This window comes from Petaurus breviceps, unplaced genomic scaffold (genome assembly GCF_028583685.1).
Source record: "Petaurus breviceps papuanus isolate PSGF00001 unplaced genomic scaffold, PetGlider_PUasm1.0 151, whole genome shotgun sequence".
Lineage (NCBI taxonomy): Eukaryota > Metazoa > Chordata > Mammalia > Diprotodontia > Petauridae > Petaurus > Petaurus breviceps.
Window position 1 is genome coordinate 30,946,107 of NW_027185712.1, and position 17,329 is coordinate 30,963,435.

Consider the following 17,329-nt stretch of genomic DNA (forward strand, 5'->3'; position numbering starts at 1 on the left):
TCTATCTATCTATCTATCTATCTATCTATCTATCTATCTATCTATCTATCTATCTATCTATCTATCTATGTATCTATGTATGTATGTATGTATGTATGTATGTATGTATCTATCTATCTATCTATCTATATGTATATTATATCTATATTTTCCCTCCAACTACACTAATACCAAGAAATGTCTCATGAGTTACAATTATCTTTCCATGTAGGAATGTAAACAGTTCAACTTTAATAAGTCCCTTATGATATCTCTTTTCTGTTTACCTCAATAAGTCCCTTATGATTTCTCTTTTCTGTTTACCTTTTTATGCTTCTCTTGATTCTTGCATTTGGAAGTCATATTTTCTATTCATTTCTGGTCTTTTCATCAAGAATGCATGAAAGTCCCCTATTTCATTGAATATCCACTTTTCCCTCTCAAGTATTATATTCAGTTTTGCTCTTTAAGTGATTGTTAGTTTAAATCCCAGCTCCTTTGACCTCCGGAATATCATACTCCAAGCCCTCCAATTCCTTAATGTAGAAGCTTCTAGATCTTGAGTTAGCCTGATTGTATTTCCACAAAATTCAATTTTTTTTTCTTTCTGTCTGCTTGGAATATTTTCTCCTTGACCAGGGAACTCTGGAATTTGTCTACAATATTCCTAGGAGTTTACCTTTTGGGATCTCTTTCAAGAAGTGATTGGTGGATTCTTTCCTTTTCTATTTTACCCTTTGGTCTAGAATATCTAGAATAGCAAGAATATCAGAATATCTAGAATCAGTTTTGCTTGTTGATTAATTGAAAGATGATGTCTAGGCCTTTTCTTTTTTTTTTTCTTTTTAGAGGAGGGAAGGTAGGACAATTGCACATGGCTAGTTTTGTGTTAAGTGCCTAATGCCAGATTTGAACTCAAATCCTCCTGACTCCAGGGCCAGTGCTTTATTCACTGTGACACTTAGCCACCCCTGCCTTTTTTTTATCATGGCTGACAGGTAGTCCAACAATTTTTATATTATCTCTCCTGGATCTATTTTCCAAGTCAGTGTTTTTTCCAATGAGACATTTCATATTGTCTTTTTTTTCATTCTTTTGGTTCTGTTTTATAATTTCTTGATTTCTCATAAAGGCATTTGCTTCTATTTGCTCCATTTGAATTTTGAAGGAATTATTTTCTTCAGTTAACATTTGGACCTCCTTTTCCATTTGGCCAATTATGCATTTTAAGGTATTCTTCTCCTCATTGGCTTTTTGGATCTCTTTTGCCATTTGGGTTAGTCTATTTTTTAAGGTGTTATTTTCTTCAGTATTTCTTGGGTCTTTTTTTAGCAAGCTGTTGTTTCATGATTTTCTTGCATCACTCTAATTTCTTTAAACAATATTTCCTCTACCTCTCTTACTTGATTTTCAAAATGCTTTTTGAGATCTTCTGTGAACTGTGAACAATTCATATTTTACTTGGAGGCTTTGGACATAGGGGCTTTGACTTTGTTGTCTGCTTCTGGTTGTATGTGTTGATCTTCTTTGTCACCACAATAAGATTCTAAAGTCTGATTTTTTTATACTCTTTGCTCCTTTTCCCAGCCAAATACTTGACTTTCTAACTCTTTGTCCAGGTAAGACTCTGCTTCCAGTTGGGGTGGAGGTGGGGGTGGGTGTACTTTCCTAAGCTTCAGGGGTATTGTGCAACTATTTTCAGAGATACTTCTAGGGACTTGTAAATTTTCAGCTCTTCCAAGGTGGTATGTTCAAAGGAGAGATGTTTACTCCTCTCCTGGATTACTGGTTTACTGCTCACTCTGGTCTGTGAGTGACCCCAAGCACTCTTTTCTGCTTTGGTACTATGAGGAGGATTTCCTCTCCACAGCCATCCCATGCTCTGCCATACCAGTGCTCCTTCTCACTCCTCGACTGCAACCCAGATCCAAGCAGGGAAAGGCAAGAGAATCCTGCCTCAGCACCAGCCTAGAAATCCCTGTAATCCTCCTCTTATCAGCCACTTGATCTGTGGTCTGTCTGTGGGCCCAGATCTCCAGAAGCAGCCACCAGCACTGCTGCTGGTGCAGCTGCCACCTCTGTTTGGGGTGGTGGCTGCACCACACTTCTCTCTCTCCTAGGTCTGAGAGAGTTTTCCCACTGACCTTCTACATTGTCTTTGGTGTTTGTGATTCAAGAAGTCTGGAAATTGCTACAACTGCCAATGATTCAGTCCCCTGGACCCTGCTTTGGCCCTTTCTGTGCTGAGTGGCCCATATAAGACTGTGCTCCACTCCCAGCCCGGTGCAACAAATCTTTCCTGTTGATCTTTTAGGATGTCTTGGACTGGAGATTTGTTTCACTCTATTATTTTGTGGGTTCTGTAACTCTAAAATTTGTTTAGAGTCAATTTTTATAGGTATTTGGAGCGACTTAGGTGAGAACTCAAGCAAATTCCTGCTTTTACTCTGCTATGTTGGCTCCACCCCCTAGGACTACAACTCTTAAGACAGGAAGGAACATTGCTGTCACACCCAGAGCTAGGCAGAACCTCTAGAAGTTAGCTTCTAGAAAATACATGCATGGTCTAACCATTTCAAATAGACAGATCATTTCCTTCTTAAATATTTCTAGGTATAGAGATTCTACAGCATCTTGCAAAGTATTAACATGTCAATTATATTCTTGAAGACATTACACATATGTATCACTACATCAACCTCCTTTCCAAAAACATGAATTTCTCAAAATGGTATCCTGTCTTGATTTCAAATTCAGTACTGTTCCTGCACTATGTGCATGCCACTGCGATACTTAGATGGATGTGTGACCTCATAGGTATGGTTAACTCCATAAATTAAATTCAAAACAATTAAAAAGTCAACCAATAATCATATATTAAGCTTGTACTATTTGCCAAGCATAGCATGAGATACTGTGGATACAAACCTGAAAATCAACCTGTCTCTACCCTAAGGGAACTCACTTTCTACTGCAGAAAACAGTATTTACATCCATGAATATATACAACATATGTAGAAAGTAAATGCAAGGCAATTTAGGAGCTAAGCAGTAGCTGCAAAGGAGATAGGAGGTAACATTTCAATAAAGTTCTGAAGGAAGCAAGAAATCTTAAAAGGAGGAGGTGAGGAAGAAGTTAGCTTGGTCAAAGGCATGTTGAGGACAGAAAGAAGGTTATATGTGAGGAAGAACAAAAAGTCTGGTTTGTCTCAACTTTAGAACATAGGAACACAAGTAATAGATTATTCCGGAAATACAGTTTAAAGCCAGGTGATGAAGAGCTTCTAAATGCCAAATAGAAGAGTTTATATTTTATTCTAGAGGCAATAGGAAGCTCGTGGAGTTAAATAAACATGGGACTTACTTGGCCAGACCTGTACTTTAGGAATATCCTTTCACAGTTAAATGGAGAATAGATTAGAGAAAAGAAAAACTTGAGGGCAATTAGGAGGTTGTTGCAATGGTCCTAGCAAGAGAAGATGAGGTGTGAATTCAAATGCAAATGTGTGAGTGAAGTGGAGACATTGGAGAGTTGCTATGGAACTAAAATTGACAAGATTTAGCAGCTTATTGGATATAATGGAAGTTTAAGAATGAATTAAAGATAATTCTAAGGTTGCAAACCTTGGGCAGTCAGAAAGAGCAGTACATTTGAGAGGGAAAATCATAAGTTATGCTTTGGACATGTTAATTTTTCAGTGGGTAGAAGGTATCCATTTTGAAATGCTCAATTCCCAATTGGTGATATGGAAATGTAGCCTATGAGAGAGACTTATTGCTAGGTTTCTAGACATAAGAGTCATCAACATAGAGATGATTATAATAATGAAGTTACTAAGTGAGAGAGAGTAGAGAAAATAAGAGATGAGGACTCAGGTCATAGGGTTAGTTACTTTCCCAATTAGGGGACAGGACCTGAATGATATACTAGCAAAGGGCATTGAAAATTTAATGATTAGATAAGTATAAGTTTAACTAAGAGAGAATAGTTTCATGAAAATTCAGAGAAGTGTGGATATCCAGAAGGTGAGGGTGATAGCGAAGGAAGGAAGGAAAGAAGGAAGGAGGGAAGAAGGAAGGAAGGAAGAAAGGGAAGAAGGAAAGAGGGAAGAAGGGAAGGAAAGAAGAAAGGAAGGAAGGGAAGGAGGAAGGAAGGAAGGGAAAAGAAAGGAAGGAAAGGATGAGCGAAGAAGGAAGAAAAGAAACACATTTATTAAGTGCCTACTATCTGTCGAACATTGTGTTAATCACTTTTTTCGAATAGTCACTGTTTTTATCTTAACAACCAGTCAGGGAGGTAAGTACCGCTATTATCCCCATTTTACAGTTGAGGAAACTGAGGCAGACAAGGTTAAATGATGTCCTTAGTGTCACACAGTTAGTAAATGTCTGAGGCCAGATTTGGATCCAGATCTTCCTAACTCCAGGTCCAGAGATCTATCCCACTGCATCAAGGATGAACATTGAGAAAAGAGACCTTTTATTTGACAATTAAGATAGCAATATTACTTTTAAGAAAATAGTTTCAATTAAATGATGAGGTTTGAAGCCATTTAACAAGCATTTTTTTAAGTGTCTGCTTAATAAAAACTGGTAAGAGCTGATAGTAACTGGGGATTTAGCATCAATAATTAAATATTCCCTGCCTTCAGGAATCTTAAATTTTATAGGCTCCCCTCTCTCAGTGAATATTATAATTACCTTGAAATCTTCACTTCCAGCATGCACAAATACTATATATTGGATATACTAAATATGCTAAAGGCTGTCCTTTAGTTTAACTACTACATGAATTTCATGTTAAATAATATTCATGCACAGTGAATATTTGTACCTTCCTGTTTTGCTACGGTAAATTTATTTCTGTAAAATTAAAATAATAAAATTGTTTTTAATTATTTGGCCACAAGCTATTTAAAAAATCAATTGAATTAGGGAAAAAAAGACTTAAACAGATGGTTCACATAGGATCTTTGAATCCTGGCCAAAAATTGCTAGCCATATCAAAATTCTTCTTGCTTATTTTTCCTTGGCAATTACTATCAGAGGAAAACCTAGAATCTTGAAGAAGTTTATAGCTGGAGAGCTACTGATGGGTATCGTGAAGTTATATGTGAAGGGCATGGAGAGACAGACAGACAGAGAGACAGAGAAAAGCAGAAAGACAGGATCAGATAAAGAGACAATGAGAGACAAATGAAGAGATTTCACTTCATTTGATCATAGTATCATAGAATTAGAGCTAGAAATGACCTTAGATTTTATATTCCAACAGATAAGAAAGTGAGACCAAGAGAAGTGAGGTGAATTGCAGAAAAAGTAGAGAACAGCAAAACCAGCATCTGACTCATGTTCATTGACTCTAAAAACAGGGCTTACACCATCCATGCAATATATCATATTTAGTAATTTTTAATATCTTCATACTTTTCCTAATGCAATATTTTTTTTTAGCTTTTTTTTTTGGAGGGGGGAAGGTAAGGCAATTGGGGTAAAGTGACTTGCCCAAAGTCCCACGGCTACTTTTTGTGTGTGTGTGTGTGTGTTAAGTGTCTGAGGCTGAATTTTAACTCAGATCCTCCTAACTCCAGGGTTAGTGCTCTATTCACTGTGACACCTCTCCACCCCCCACAATGCAATCTTAAGACTGATATCCCTATAGTGACACTTCTCCTGTAGAGCAGGGAAAAACATAAAATAATATTTCTAAATTTTCAAATGCAATGGAGGGATAACTCTAAAAACTCAAATGGCAACTAAACTGACCCCCTCTTTCTTTTCATGGAAAACAGAGCCCTTGTGTTTGGTTCACTCTTGTGATATGACATTCTGTTGTCCTGTAGAAGAGAAGTCACTTGTTTGCTTTCTTTATCTTTCTCCCAAGTGTGCTACAGTCAGTAGTTCCAATGAGATAATTTTGTTCACACTTTGAAAACTGTGGATGATTTTTTCTTAGTTCTATCCTTGTGTTTGGGTGAAGAGACAAGTGATGAACTTTAATCATGTCATCTCCTACACACACACACACACACACACACACACACACACAGAGTGAATATAATTTTCCTCCACCTGTAATGTTGTTGTTGTTTTTTTACAATTGTAGATTTACTCAGTTTCAAACTGGCCTAGACAAAGATGGTTTAGTTATGGCAACAGCACAGCTGAATTCTCTCAACATTCCCCTTCAAATAAATTTAAAATAACTCTGCTAATCAAATTTTGGATCTGCAGAGCCAGCAAAAGGCCAGAGTGAGATATTTTCCCAGCATAAGACAACTTATGAGGTCTACCTGATAGATGTGTGCCAATGGTGTGGGAGCCAGCCTAGGGCAAACACAGCAGCAACACCAGTAGTAGAACTTGAGGCAGCTATGAGAACAACAGCAGCTACTGCTTCTGGAGGTCTCAGCCCAGATGTGGGAAGAGTCTCAGACAACTGGTCAGGAGAAGATCACAGGGACCCTTTTCTGGTGCTAGGTGAAGCTCATATTGATCTGCAACTCTTGCCCATTTATAATTCTGGATTGTAGTTCCAGGGTAGAGAGAAGCACTAATGCTTGTGGATCAAATTGAAAATGGAGCCTAATCACAGTTCTAGAGCCAAAAGGAGCACTAGCATTTGCACCTGAAGAGGAACATGGGTCTTTTCTGGGAAAACACCAGAGCAGAGGTCAGAAGAGCAATGACCACCCCTCTCCCCAGATCATACCACCTAGGGAGCACCAAAAAACTTGTAGAGCCCCAGAACTACCTTCAAAGACAGCAGCAGGAAAAAGTCTATAGCTTGAAATAATGCACTACCACATGAGTTAAGCAGAGCAAATTTTTAACATAAAGTTCAAAGTCAAGAAATGGACTGGGAAAATTAACAAACAAGTGAACAAAAACTTAAACATAAAAAGTGACTAGGGTAGCAGGAAAGAGCAAGATATAAACTCAGAAGACCAAATTGTGAAAACACATACAAGCAAAGTTTCAAAGTAAAATGCTATTTTGACCGAAGTCCAACAAGAATTCCTAGAATAGTCAAAGAAAGAGATATATTGTAGAATAAAAATTGGGAAAGGAAATAAGCTGGAAAAATTGGGAAACGAGCTATCCTTCCACTGCATTTGGGAAAAGAAAGTTATGAAAAGAGAATTAATAGCTTCATAAATGAGACAAAATAATTCTGAAGAAAATAACATCTTAAAAAGCAGAATTGACCTAATGGGGGAAAAGAGGTACAAAAGCTTATAGAAGAAAATTATTTAAAAGCTAAAATTGAGCTACTGGAAGCTAATGGCTACATGATATTCAAAAAACAACAACAATAAAGCAAAGTCAAAAGAATGAAAAATAAAAAAAAATGTAAAACATGTCATTAGAAAAACCACTGACTTGAAAATAGATTGAGGAGAGATGTAGAGATAAAATAGAAATTTAATGAATCCATCAATCCTTTCCTGAGAGAGATCACAAAATTTAAACTCCCAGGAATATCATAGCCAAATTCAAGTGCTCCCAGTTCAAGAAGGAACCTTTGCAAGTGGCCAGAATAAATTGTGGAGCCACAGTCAGGATCACACAGAATTTATCAGCTTCCACATTCGATGAGTGGAGGGTTGAAATAGGATATTCCAGAAGGCAAAGCAACTAGGATTACAACAATAATTGCCTACCCAGCAATAGTGAGTATAAGCCTTTGAAGGGGGAAAGGAAATACAGGCCTTTCAAGCATTTCTGAGAAAAAGGCCAGAACCAAATAGAAAATTTCATATTCAAACACAACATTGAAGAGAAGCTTAAAAATCTAAACTTGAAAAAGTAATCATAAGAAGAAAATTAAACTGTTTACATTCCTATGTAAGAAGATAATCCAAGCAACTTCATCAGTATTAGGCCAGTGAGAAGTAGTTTGCTTAGAAATAAGATAAGAGTGTGATTTGATTATGTTTGGATGTTCACAAAAGAAAAAAGATGAGAAAGAGGGATTCACTGGGAGAGAGGGGAAGGGAGAAGTAAAATGGAAAGTATTTTCTCACATAAAAGAGACACACAAGGAAAAGCCTTTATAGTGGAGGAATAATAGGGGGGAAGGGGTGGAGGGCAATGTTTGGACCTCAATGTCTTTGGGATTGGTTGAGAGAGTGAAGAATAAAAATAAACAGTATAGTAACAGAAATATATCTTACCCTACAGGGAAGTAGTAGGGGAAGAGAATAAGAGATATGGGAGAGAGGGGAAAGTGATTAAATTAAGGTCAGAATAAGGGAGGCAGTGGTTAGAAGCAAAATAGACTTTTGAGAAGCAATAAGATAGAGAGAGAGAGAAGGATAAACAGAAAAAAAGGATGGAGGAAAATACACAATTATTAATCATAACAGTGAAAGTGAAAAGTATGAACTCACCCATAAAACAGAAGAGGACAGCAAAATGGATTAAACATCAGCCTCCCAAAATATGTTGTTTAAAAGAGAAACACTTAAAACAGAAAGACACATGTAGAGTTAAATTAAAGGACTGGAGCAGAATCTATTATGCTTCAGCTGAATTAAAAATAAAAGGCATGGGTAGCAATGATGATCTCAGGCAGAAAAAAAAATAAAAATAGACTGAAGTAAAAGTGATAAATAAGAAACTACATTTTGCTAAAAGACACAATAGATAACAAATATCAAAAAATATATAGTGTTTCTCTCATGAAGACTTAATTTTTCAAACAAATTAAGAAACAAGTCAAATTTATAATAAGAACCATTCCCTAACTGAAAAATAGTCAATGGAAATGAATATGAAACTTTCAGAAGAAATCAATGCAAGCTATAGTCATATTTTTAAAAAATGCTGTAAATTACTATTGATTAGAGAAAATCAATTAAAACAACTCTGAAGTACCCCCTCACATCTATAACATATGACACATGTTGGAGAGAATAAGGAAAAATTGGTACACTAGTAACTATTGGTTGAGTTGTGAACTGTTCCAATCATTCTGGAGAACAATTTGGAAGTACGCCCCAAAGGCCTTTAAACTGTGCATTACCATTTGACCCAGCAAAACTACTTCTAGTTTCACACCTCAAAGAGTTCAAAGAAAATAGAAAATGCTTTGACCCAGCAAGATCCCTTCTGGGGCTGTATCCCAAAGAGATCATACAATAGGAAAAAAACCCACACGTACAAAAATATTTATAGCAGCTCTGTCTGTGATGGCCAAGAATTGGAAATTGAGGGGATATCCATCAGCTGAGAAATGGCTGAACAAGTTGTGGTATATGAATATAATGGAATACTGTTGTGCTTTAAGAAATGATAGCAGGTGTATTTAAGGAAAATCTGAAAAGACTTGTTTGAACTGATGTTGAGTGAAATGAGCAGGAACACAAGAACTCTGTAGACAGTAACAACCACATTGTGTGATGCATAACTTTGATAGACTTAGCTCTCAGAAATGCAAGAATCTAAGACAACTACAAAAGATTCATGATGGAAAATGCCATCCACATCCAGAGAAGAACTGTGGAGTCTGAATGCAGATCAAAGCACAATATTTGTGCTGCGCTCTCTCTCTCTCTTTCTCTCTCTCTCTCTCTCTCTCTCTCTCTCTCTCTCTCTCTCTCTCTGTCTGTCTCTCTCTCAATCTTCCTTTTGTTTTATTTTCTTTCTCATGGTTTTTCCCAGTACTTCTAATTCTTCTTTACAATATGACTTATGTGAAATTTTGTATAATAAGAATGTATATGAAGGACCTTTTTCAGATTGCATCCCATCTTGGGGAGCAGAGAGGGGAAGGAGGCAGAGAAAATTTAAAACTCAAAAGCTTATGAAAATAAATGTTGAAAACCAAAATTAAATAAAGTAATTTAAAGAGAAAAAAGAAAAAGAAAAATGACCTATATGCACACAAATACATATTGCTGCTCATTTTGTGGTGGTAAAGAATTGGAAATTGTGGAAATGCTCATTAATTGGGGAATGGCTGAACAAGTTTGTCATATGATTTTGATGGAGTACTATTGTGCTATAAGAAACCATGAGGGGATAGTTTCAGAGCTATGATGACAAGATCTATATGAACTAATGCAAAGTGAAGAGGGAGAATATTATGCATGGTAACAATAATGATACAATGATGATCAACTGTGAAAGACTTGGCTCCTCTAATCAATGCAATGATTCATGACAATTCCAACCAACTTGTGATAAAACAGTCCTATTCACTTCCAGATCGAAAACTAATAAATTCTGAATCCAAATTGAAGTATAATTTTCTTTTTTTCTTTTTCTTTTCCCTTTTTAATATGGCTAATATGGAAATATGTTTTGCATGATTTCACAAGTATAAATGATATTATTCTGCTTATCTTCTTAGTGAGTGAGGGAGAAGTAGGAACTAGAAAAATAATTTGAAACTCAAAATTTAAAAGAAAAGAATGTTAAAAATTAAATAAATAAAATTGACTTAGTTTTGTCAAAGATACCATGCTTATCTATGTTCAATGGCTGCCTTAAAAATGTTTTCTTTGCATATTTAATAGTAGGTAAAAATGATATGGACTATCTCAGGCAATTTAAATTTGTATCCTTTATGTTTTACTGAAATCTCTCTTCATCATTTGTGTTGCAATTATGGAATAAGATGGCATCATTCCATTGACCAAGTTGATACTTATAAATCTCTTTGTCTCTTAACCAAACAGTCTGTAGCCAAATTGTCAACCTGCCAACTGTCTGTATGGATAAGATAACCTTCCTTATATTTTGTAAAATATTAGTTATTTTCTACTTTTCTTCTTCTGTACCTTAAAAATTCATCATTTGAATAATGGAGTATTTCTACATCAATGTATTCACTGAATATCAACTTTAAAACTTTTGAATCGGCTAAATTAGCTATCTTCTACCCTTGAAAGATATTGAACTGAAATCTTATTTCATTAAGGTGTGATCTATTGTCATCATTTATAGAATCTTTTTCATTCTATAAAGGATCTTTATCACATTAAACCTTTTATATAGACTTGTATTATTGGGAGAAAGGAAATAGTGGGGAGAAACCGGCTGGTGCATGGTAAAGAGTAATGTGCTTAAAGTCAAAAGAAACATTGATTTTAAGCCTAGTTGTCATTCATGTAGCTGTATGACCCCATAGCTACATCATAGCATTATTGATTTAATGATGGAAGGTGCCTCAGTCCATTTGTTCAATCCTTGCGTTTAACAGATGAGAAAAATAAAGCCCACAGGAGTTAAATGACTTGTCCAATGTCATATGCATAATACGATCAGAGGTAGAATTTGAGACTTTCTGGTTTTCAATTTTCTCCCCTCTAAAATAAAGATAAGGTCAGCTAGGTGGTGCAGTGGGTGGAACACTGCACCTCAAGTCAGGAGGACCTGAGTTTGGATCTGACCTTAGACACCTAACACAAAAACTAGCCATGTGACATTGGGCAAGTCACTTGACCCCAATTGCCCTCAAATAAATTAACAAATAAAATAAAGATAATATATTTGAAATGCAGTCCAACAAGTCCTTATTAAATGTCACAAATGGTGATATGCTATCATAGTTATTGAGGACACATACACAAAGGAGTAGTCACTACTTATATTTTAATGGAAAGCAACAACTTTACAAAGTTGTTGTAAGGAAAACACTTTGTAAACCCTAAAGCACTATATAAATGTGAATTATTAAACTTATTTCACCAGTCAGAAAACTGAAGCTTATAGAAATTCAATGATTTCTCCAGGGTCACATTTAGCATATGACAGATCCAGTGACTAAAAAGCAGTTCTTCAGTCTCCAAATTTAGTACAGTTGACCAATTTTTCATTGATTTTACTATTTTTAATAAAACAAAAATATCTGAAAAATTTAAATTGCAACTAAAAGCTGCAAGTTTTGAAGAATCAACAATAACAGATTGGTGAGGTTAGCCATACTTAATTGAAAATCCATTTCTGCTTTCATTCAGTTTTTTTTAATATGCAAGTTTCACTGACTGTTATACATTTATATAATGTATACTGCTGGTGGGTCCTACATTCCAGTCTGTAAGCAATATAGTTCATTTAAGAAATCTTTAAAATCTTCTCTGATTTTTTTTGCTTTTCTTTTTGGAGGGGCAATTGGGGTTAAGTGACTTGCCCAAGGTCACATGGCTAGTAAGTGTTAAGTGTCTGAGGTCAGATTTGAACTCAGGTCCTCCTGTGTGGGTGCTCTATTCACTGTGCCACCTATTTCCCCCCCCCCTTTGATATATTTTTATAAAAATTATTATTTCAATATGAAGGAATTATATTATTTCCATAAATTTTCCATTTGTAATAACCAACATAGTATTCCCAAGGATTTTGTGAGGAAGTGACTTTTATTTTAATGAGCTCTATGAAATTTGTTGCTTTTTCATTTCTAGGTCCTTTGGTGTAACATAGAGGTAGAACCTGATTATGATGGAGCATGCTCCTCATTTATACAACTGCCAAAATATTACTCCATTAGATTGTAAGCTCTTTTAGGATAGGAATTGTCTTTTGACTTTTTTTATACCCCCAGCACTTAGCCCAGTGCTTGGCATATAGTAAACCCTTAATAAGTGTTTATTGGATTGAATTAATTGAATATCATAGAGAATGGATTTGAAAGTCACTGATGAATTGAAGTCACTGAGCTTTAAATTCTCAGTCCATTTCCTTCATTGCTGTGATTAAAGTATTCTACCTTCATTCACTCATATATAAATGGAGACTAATGCTAGTACCCTATTAGAAAACTCTTATTTATCAGTTCCTTTTGGGTGACAATGCTATAATAATATTTAGCTACAGGGGACTATTTGTTTTTGTCAGCTATAGCAATAGAAGTAAAATGAAAAGAAAGGGAGCAACTTTTCTAATTAGTATTGATACCAGCCTTCTTGAACATAAAGATAGTTGGAATATAGTAGACTTTAGACCCCTAAAAAACCCTGTTTGCCTGAGTTACCCAAGCTGAGACAGAACTTGAACCTTTGATAATTATCTCAAGCTTAGTCTAATTGTTCTTGTGTCTAGAGCCTACGTATTACAACCTGGGAAACTAAAATATATAAATATCATTTTTTTCATTTATTAAGGGGCAGCTAGGTGATGTAGTGGATAAAGTTCCAGGCCTAGAGTCAGGAAGACTCACCTTCCTGAGTTCAAATCTGATGCAGCACTCACTAGTTGTGAGACCATGGGCAAATCACTTAACTCTGTTTGCCTCAGTTTCCTGATATGTAAAATGAGTTAGAGAAAGAAATGACAAAGCATTCCAGTATCTTTGCCAAGAAAAGATCAAATGGGGTTGTGAAGAGTCAGACAGGAGTGAAAAATAACTGAACAACACTAATTTATTAAGATATTTATTTTATTACTCAATCAAATTTGCCAGAAATTTTTAAGCACATTCTACATGTCAGCTATTGTGCTAAGTGCTTGAGATACAAAAACAAAAATCGCATAGCCCCTACCTTCAAGAAACTTACATTTTATCAGTGAAAATGGCATACAGAAATAGAGGTGTGTGTGTGTGTGTGTGTGTATGCATATACATATACATATACACACACATAAAATAAATACCAGGTTATTCTGGTGTAGAGCATTAACAATTGAGGGTTAGCACTGCCCAATCTCATCTTTATTGAAATGGAGATAAGCAGTATAGGTCTGTGACAATAGGGTGGGAGCTAGCCTAAAGTAAGCATAATAGCAGTAGGTCATAAAGGCAACTATGAGAATGGCAGCAGCAGTAACAGATTCTGGGATTCTCAGCCCAGAGATGGGGAGTCAAACAACTGATCAGAAAGAGATTATGGGGGCCTTTTGTGGGCACTGGATAAAGCTGGTGTTCACTGGGAAGTCTGGTGCCCATATGCCATTTGGGGTTGCAGTTGCAGGGCAGAGAAGAGCACTACCGTGTTTCACCGATAATAAGACACTGTCTTATTATTTTTTTTTGGAAAGAAAAACACCAGAGGGCTTATTTTCAGGGGAGGGCTTATGCTGTCCTGCCTCAGCTCTCCTCCGCGGCACTGCTCTCAATGGTGCCAGCAAGCAAATCACTGGGGAAGAACAGGATGACGCTCTCACTGCTGCAGCTCTGATTGGATGCAGCTCGGAGTGCGGCGTGCTTTTCACGGGGGTGGGGGGGGACGGTGCATACAGAGGGTACCGTAATGTAGCATGTAGTGCAGGGGATCACCTTCACTACAGTAGCAATATCAATAGGGCTGATTTTGGGGGGAGGGCTTATTTTAGAGGAATCTTACACAGTAAGGGGAGGGCTTATTTTCAGGATAGGTCTTATTATCGGGGAAACACGGTAATGCTTGTGGCTTCAGGAAAGAAGAACACGGTTATAAAGACAAAAGGAACACTAGGGCCTCAAAAGAACATCGACCCTTTACCAGAACACAGACCAGGATAGAAGTAATCATGGTTCGCTCCAAATCACACCATCTGGAAAGCCCCCCAAACTAGAAACTTAGAACTACTTCTGAAAACAGCAACATAAAAAAAGTCTGAAGCTTGGAATATTATGTCCCATCCCTAGGTGAGCAGAGCAATAACTTAATATAAAGTTCAATGTCAAGGAATAAGCTAGGAAAATGGGCAAGTGAAAACAACAACAAACAACAAAAATTGATGATAAGGAACTAATTTGGTAGTAGGGAAGACCAAGACATAAATTCAGAAGAATACAACAATGTGAAAACACATACAAGTAAACCTTAAAGAAAAATGCTAATTGGAACTATGCCCAACAAGGATTCCTAGAAGGAAGAAACTACAATAAAGAAAGAAATAAGAGGGGCAAAGGAAAAATTGAGGAATGAAATGAGAATGATGAAAGAAAATTGTGAAAAGAGGATTAAAATGAACAGTTTAGAGAAAGAAGAACAAAAAAAATACTAAAGAAAATAACATTTAAAAAATTGACCTAATGTCAAAAGAAGCACAAAAATTCACTGAAGGAAGAAAAAAATCATTAAAAAGCAGAATTGGCCAAATGGGAAAAAGGAGTACAAAAACTCACTGGAAAAAAATTCCTTAAAAATTAGTATTGAGAGGGGGGTGGCTAGGTGGCACAGTGAATAGAACACAGACCCTGCAGTCAGGAGGACCTGAATTCAAATCTGGCCTCAGATATTTAATGCTTACTAGCTGTGTGACCTTGGGCAAGTCACTTAAGCCGAATTGCCCTGCCTTCCCCTCTCCAAAAAGCCAAAAAAAAAAAAAATTAAAAAAATAATTAGTATTGGGCAACTGTAATCTAATGATTCCATGAGACATCAAGAAACAATAACACAGGGGTGGCTAGGTGGTGCAGTGAATAGAGCACCAGCCCTGGAGTCAGGAGGACTTGAGTTCAAATGTGACCTTAGATACTTAACACAAAGACTAGCCATGTGACCTTGGACAAGTCACAACCCCAATTGCCCTCCAAAAAGAAAAAAAATTTAGGGGCGGCCAGGTGGCTCAGGGAGTAAGAGCACTGGCTCCAGTGTCGGGATGACCTGGGGTTCAAATCCGGGCTCAGATACTTAGCACCACACCCAGAAATAACTGGCCGTGTAACCTTGAGCAAGTTACTTAACCCCAATTGCTTTAAAAAAAAATAAAAAAAAGAAACAATAACACAAAGTCAAAAGAATGAGAAAAAAATAGAAGAAAGTATGAAACGTTTCATTATAAAAACAAATAACCTGGAAAATAGATTGAGGAGAGATAACTTAGAAATTATTAGACTACCTGAAAGTCATGATAAAAAGAGGCTAGATATCATATTTCAAAATATTATCAAGAACTGCCCAATATCTCAGATCCAAAGAGTAAAATAGAAATTGAAAGAATCCAATAATCGTCTCCTAAAAAAGATCCCAAAAGGGAAACTTCCTAGAATATCATAGCCAAATTCAAGAACTTACAGGTCAAGGAGAAAACATTGCAAGCAACCAGAAAGAAACAATTTAAATAACATGAGTAGTCAGGACTACTCACAATTTAGCAGCTTCCACAGGAAAGCAGTGGAGGACTTGGAATATGATGTTCTGAAAGGCAAAGGAACTAAGATCACAACTAAGAATAAGGTACCCAGGAAAACTGAGTATAAATCTTCAGGTGGAAAAAAAAAATGGATCTTTAATGAAATAGATGATTTTCAGGCATTCCTGATGAAATGAGTAGAGCTGAATAGAAAATCTGCCATTCAAACAAAAGACTCAAGAGAAGCCAAAGGTACTTTTAAAAGTTAAAATGTTTACATTCTTATATGGGAAGATGAAGGATGTAACTTCTAATAACTTTATCCTTTTAAGGCTGTTACAAGGAGTCTAAATAGACAGAGGGCATTAGTGTAAGTTGATTTTATTGGAATGATGTCAGAAAAAAGATTTGAGAGAAAGAAATGCACTGGGAGTAGGAGTAAGTGAGAAGTGGAATAGAAAAATTTTTGTTATATTAAAGAAGCACACATAGAAGAGCTTTTATACTGGAAGGGAAAATGGAGGTGACGGTGGAATGCTTGAACTATCATCAGAATTGATAAACACTCAGTAGGGTAGAAAAATCTATCTTACCCAATTGGGAAATAGGAGGGGAAGGGGAAAAAAGATATCGAGGGAGGCAGGGAATGATAAAAGGGAGATTGGATTAAAAGAAGCAAAGAGACTTTTGAGAAGGTACAGGATAAAATGAGAGAAAAAGCTGAACAGAAGAAAATAGGTTGGAGGAAAATACACAAGCAGCCATCATAATTGTTAAGGGCAGTTAGGTGGTAAAGTTGATAGAGTAACAGACCTAGAATCAGAAAGACCTGAGTTTGAATCTAGACCCAGGCACTTACTAACTGTGCAATCCTGGGCAACCTCTTGCTTCAGTTTCTTGCTTCAACCCTGCTTGCTTCAATTTTCTGAGCTGAAAAAAGAAATGGAAAACTATTCCAGTATCCTTGCCAAGAAAACCCTAAAAGGGTTCTTGAAAAGTTGGACATGACTGAAAATGACTAAATCACAAAATCCTAACAGTGTGAATGGGATGAACTCATCCATAAAACAGAAAAGGATAGCCAAATGGATTTTAAACCAGAATACAACAATATGTTTTTAATAAGCGACATACTTTAAATAGAAAGACACACACAGAGTTAAAATAAAGGACTGGAGCAGAATTTCTTATGCTTTAGCTAAAGTAAAAAAGCAGGGGTAGCAAACATAATTGCAAACCAAAAAAGAAAAAGCCAAAAGAACCCTATATCTTCCCCTTGGACACTTTTTTTCCTTGATTTCCGAGAGAGAGAGAGAGAGAGAGAGAGAGAGAGAGAGAGAGAGAGAGA

General features: G+C 36.3%; 1 protein-coding gene across 1 annotated transcript in view; it reads left to right on the plus strand.

Annotated features, from left to right (window-relative positions):
- Positions 1–17,329, plus strand: part of ADCY2 (adenylate cyclase 2) — a 586,315-nt gene that overhangs the window by 156,362 nt on the left and 412,624 nt on the right. The gene's annotated exons all lie outside the window — the stretch shown is intronic.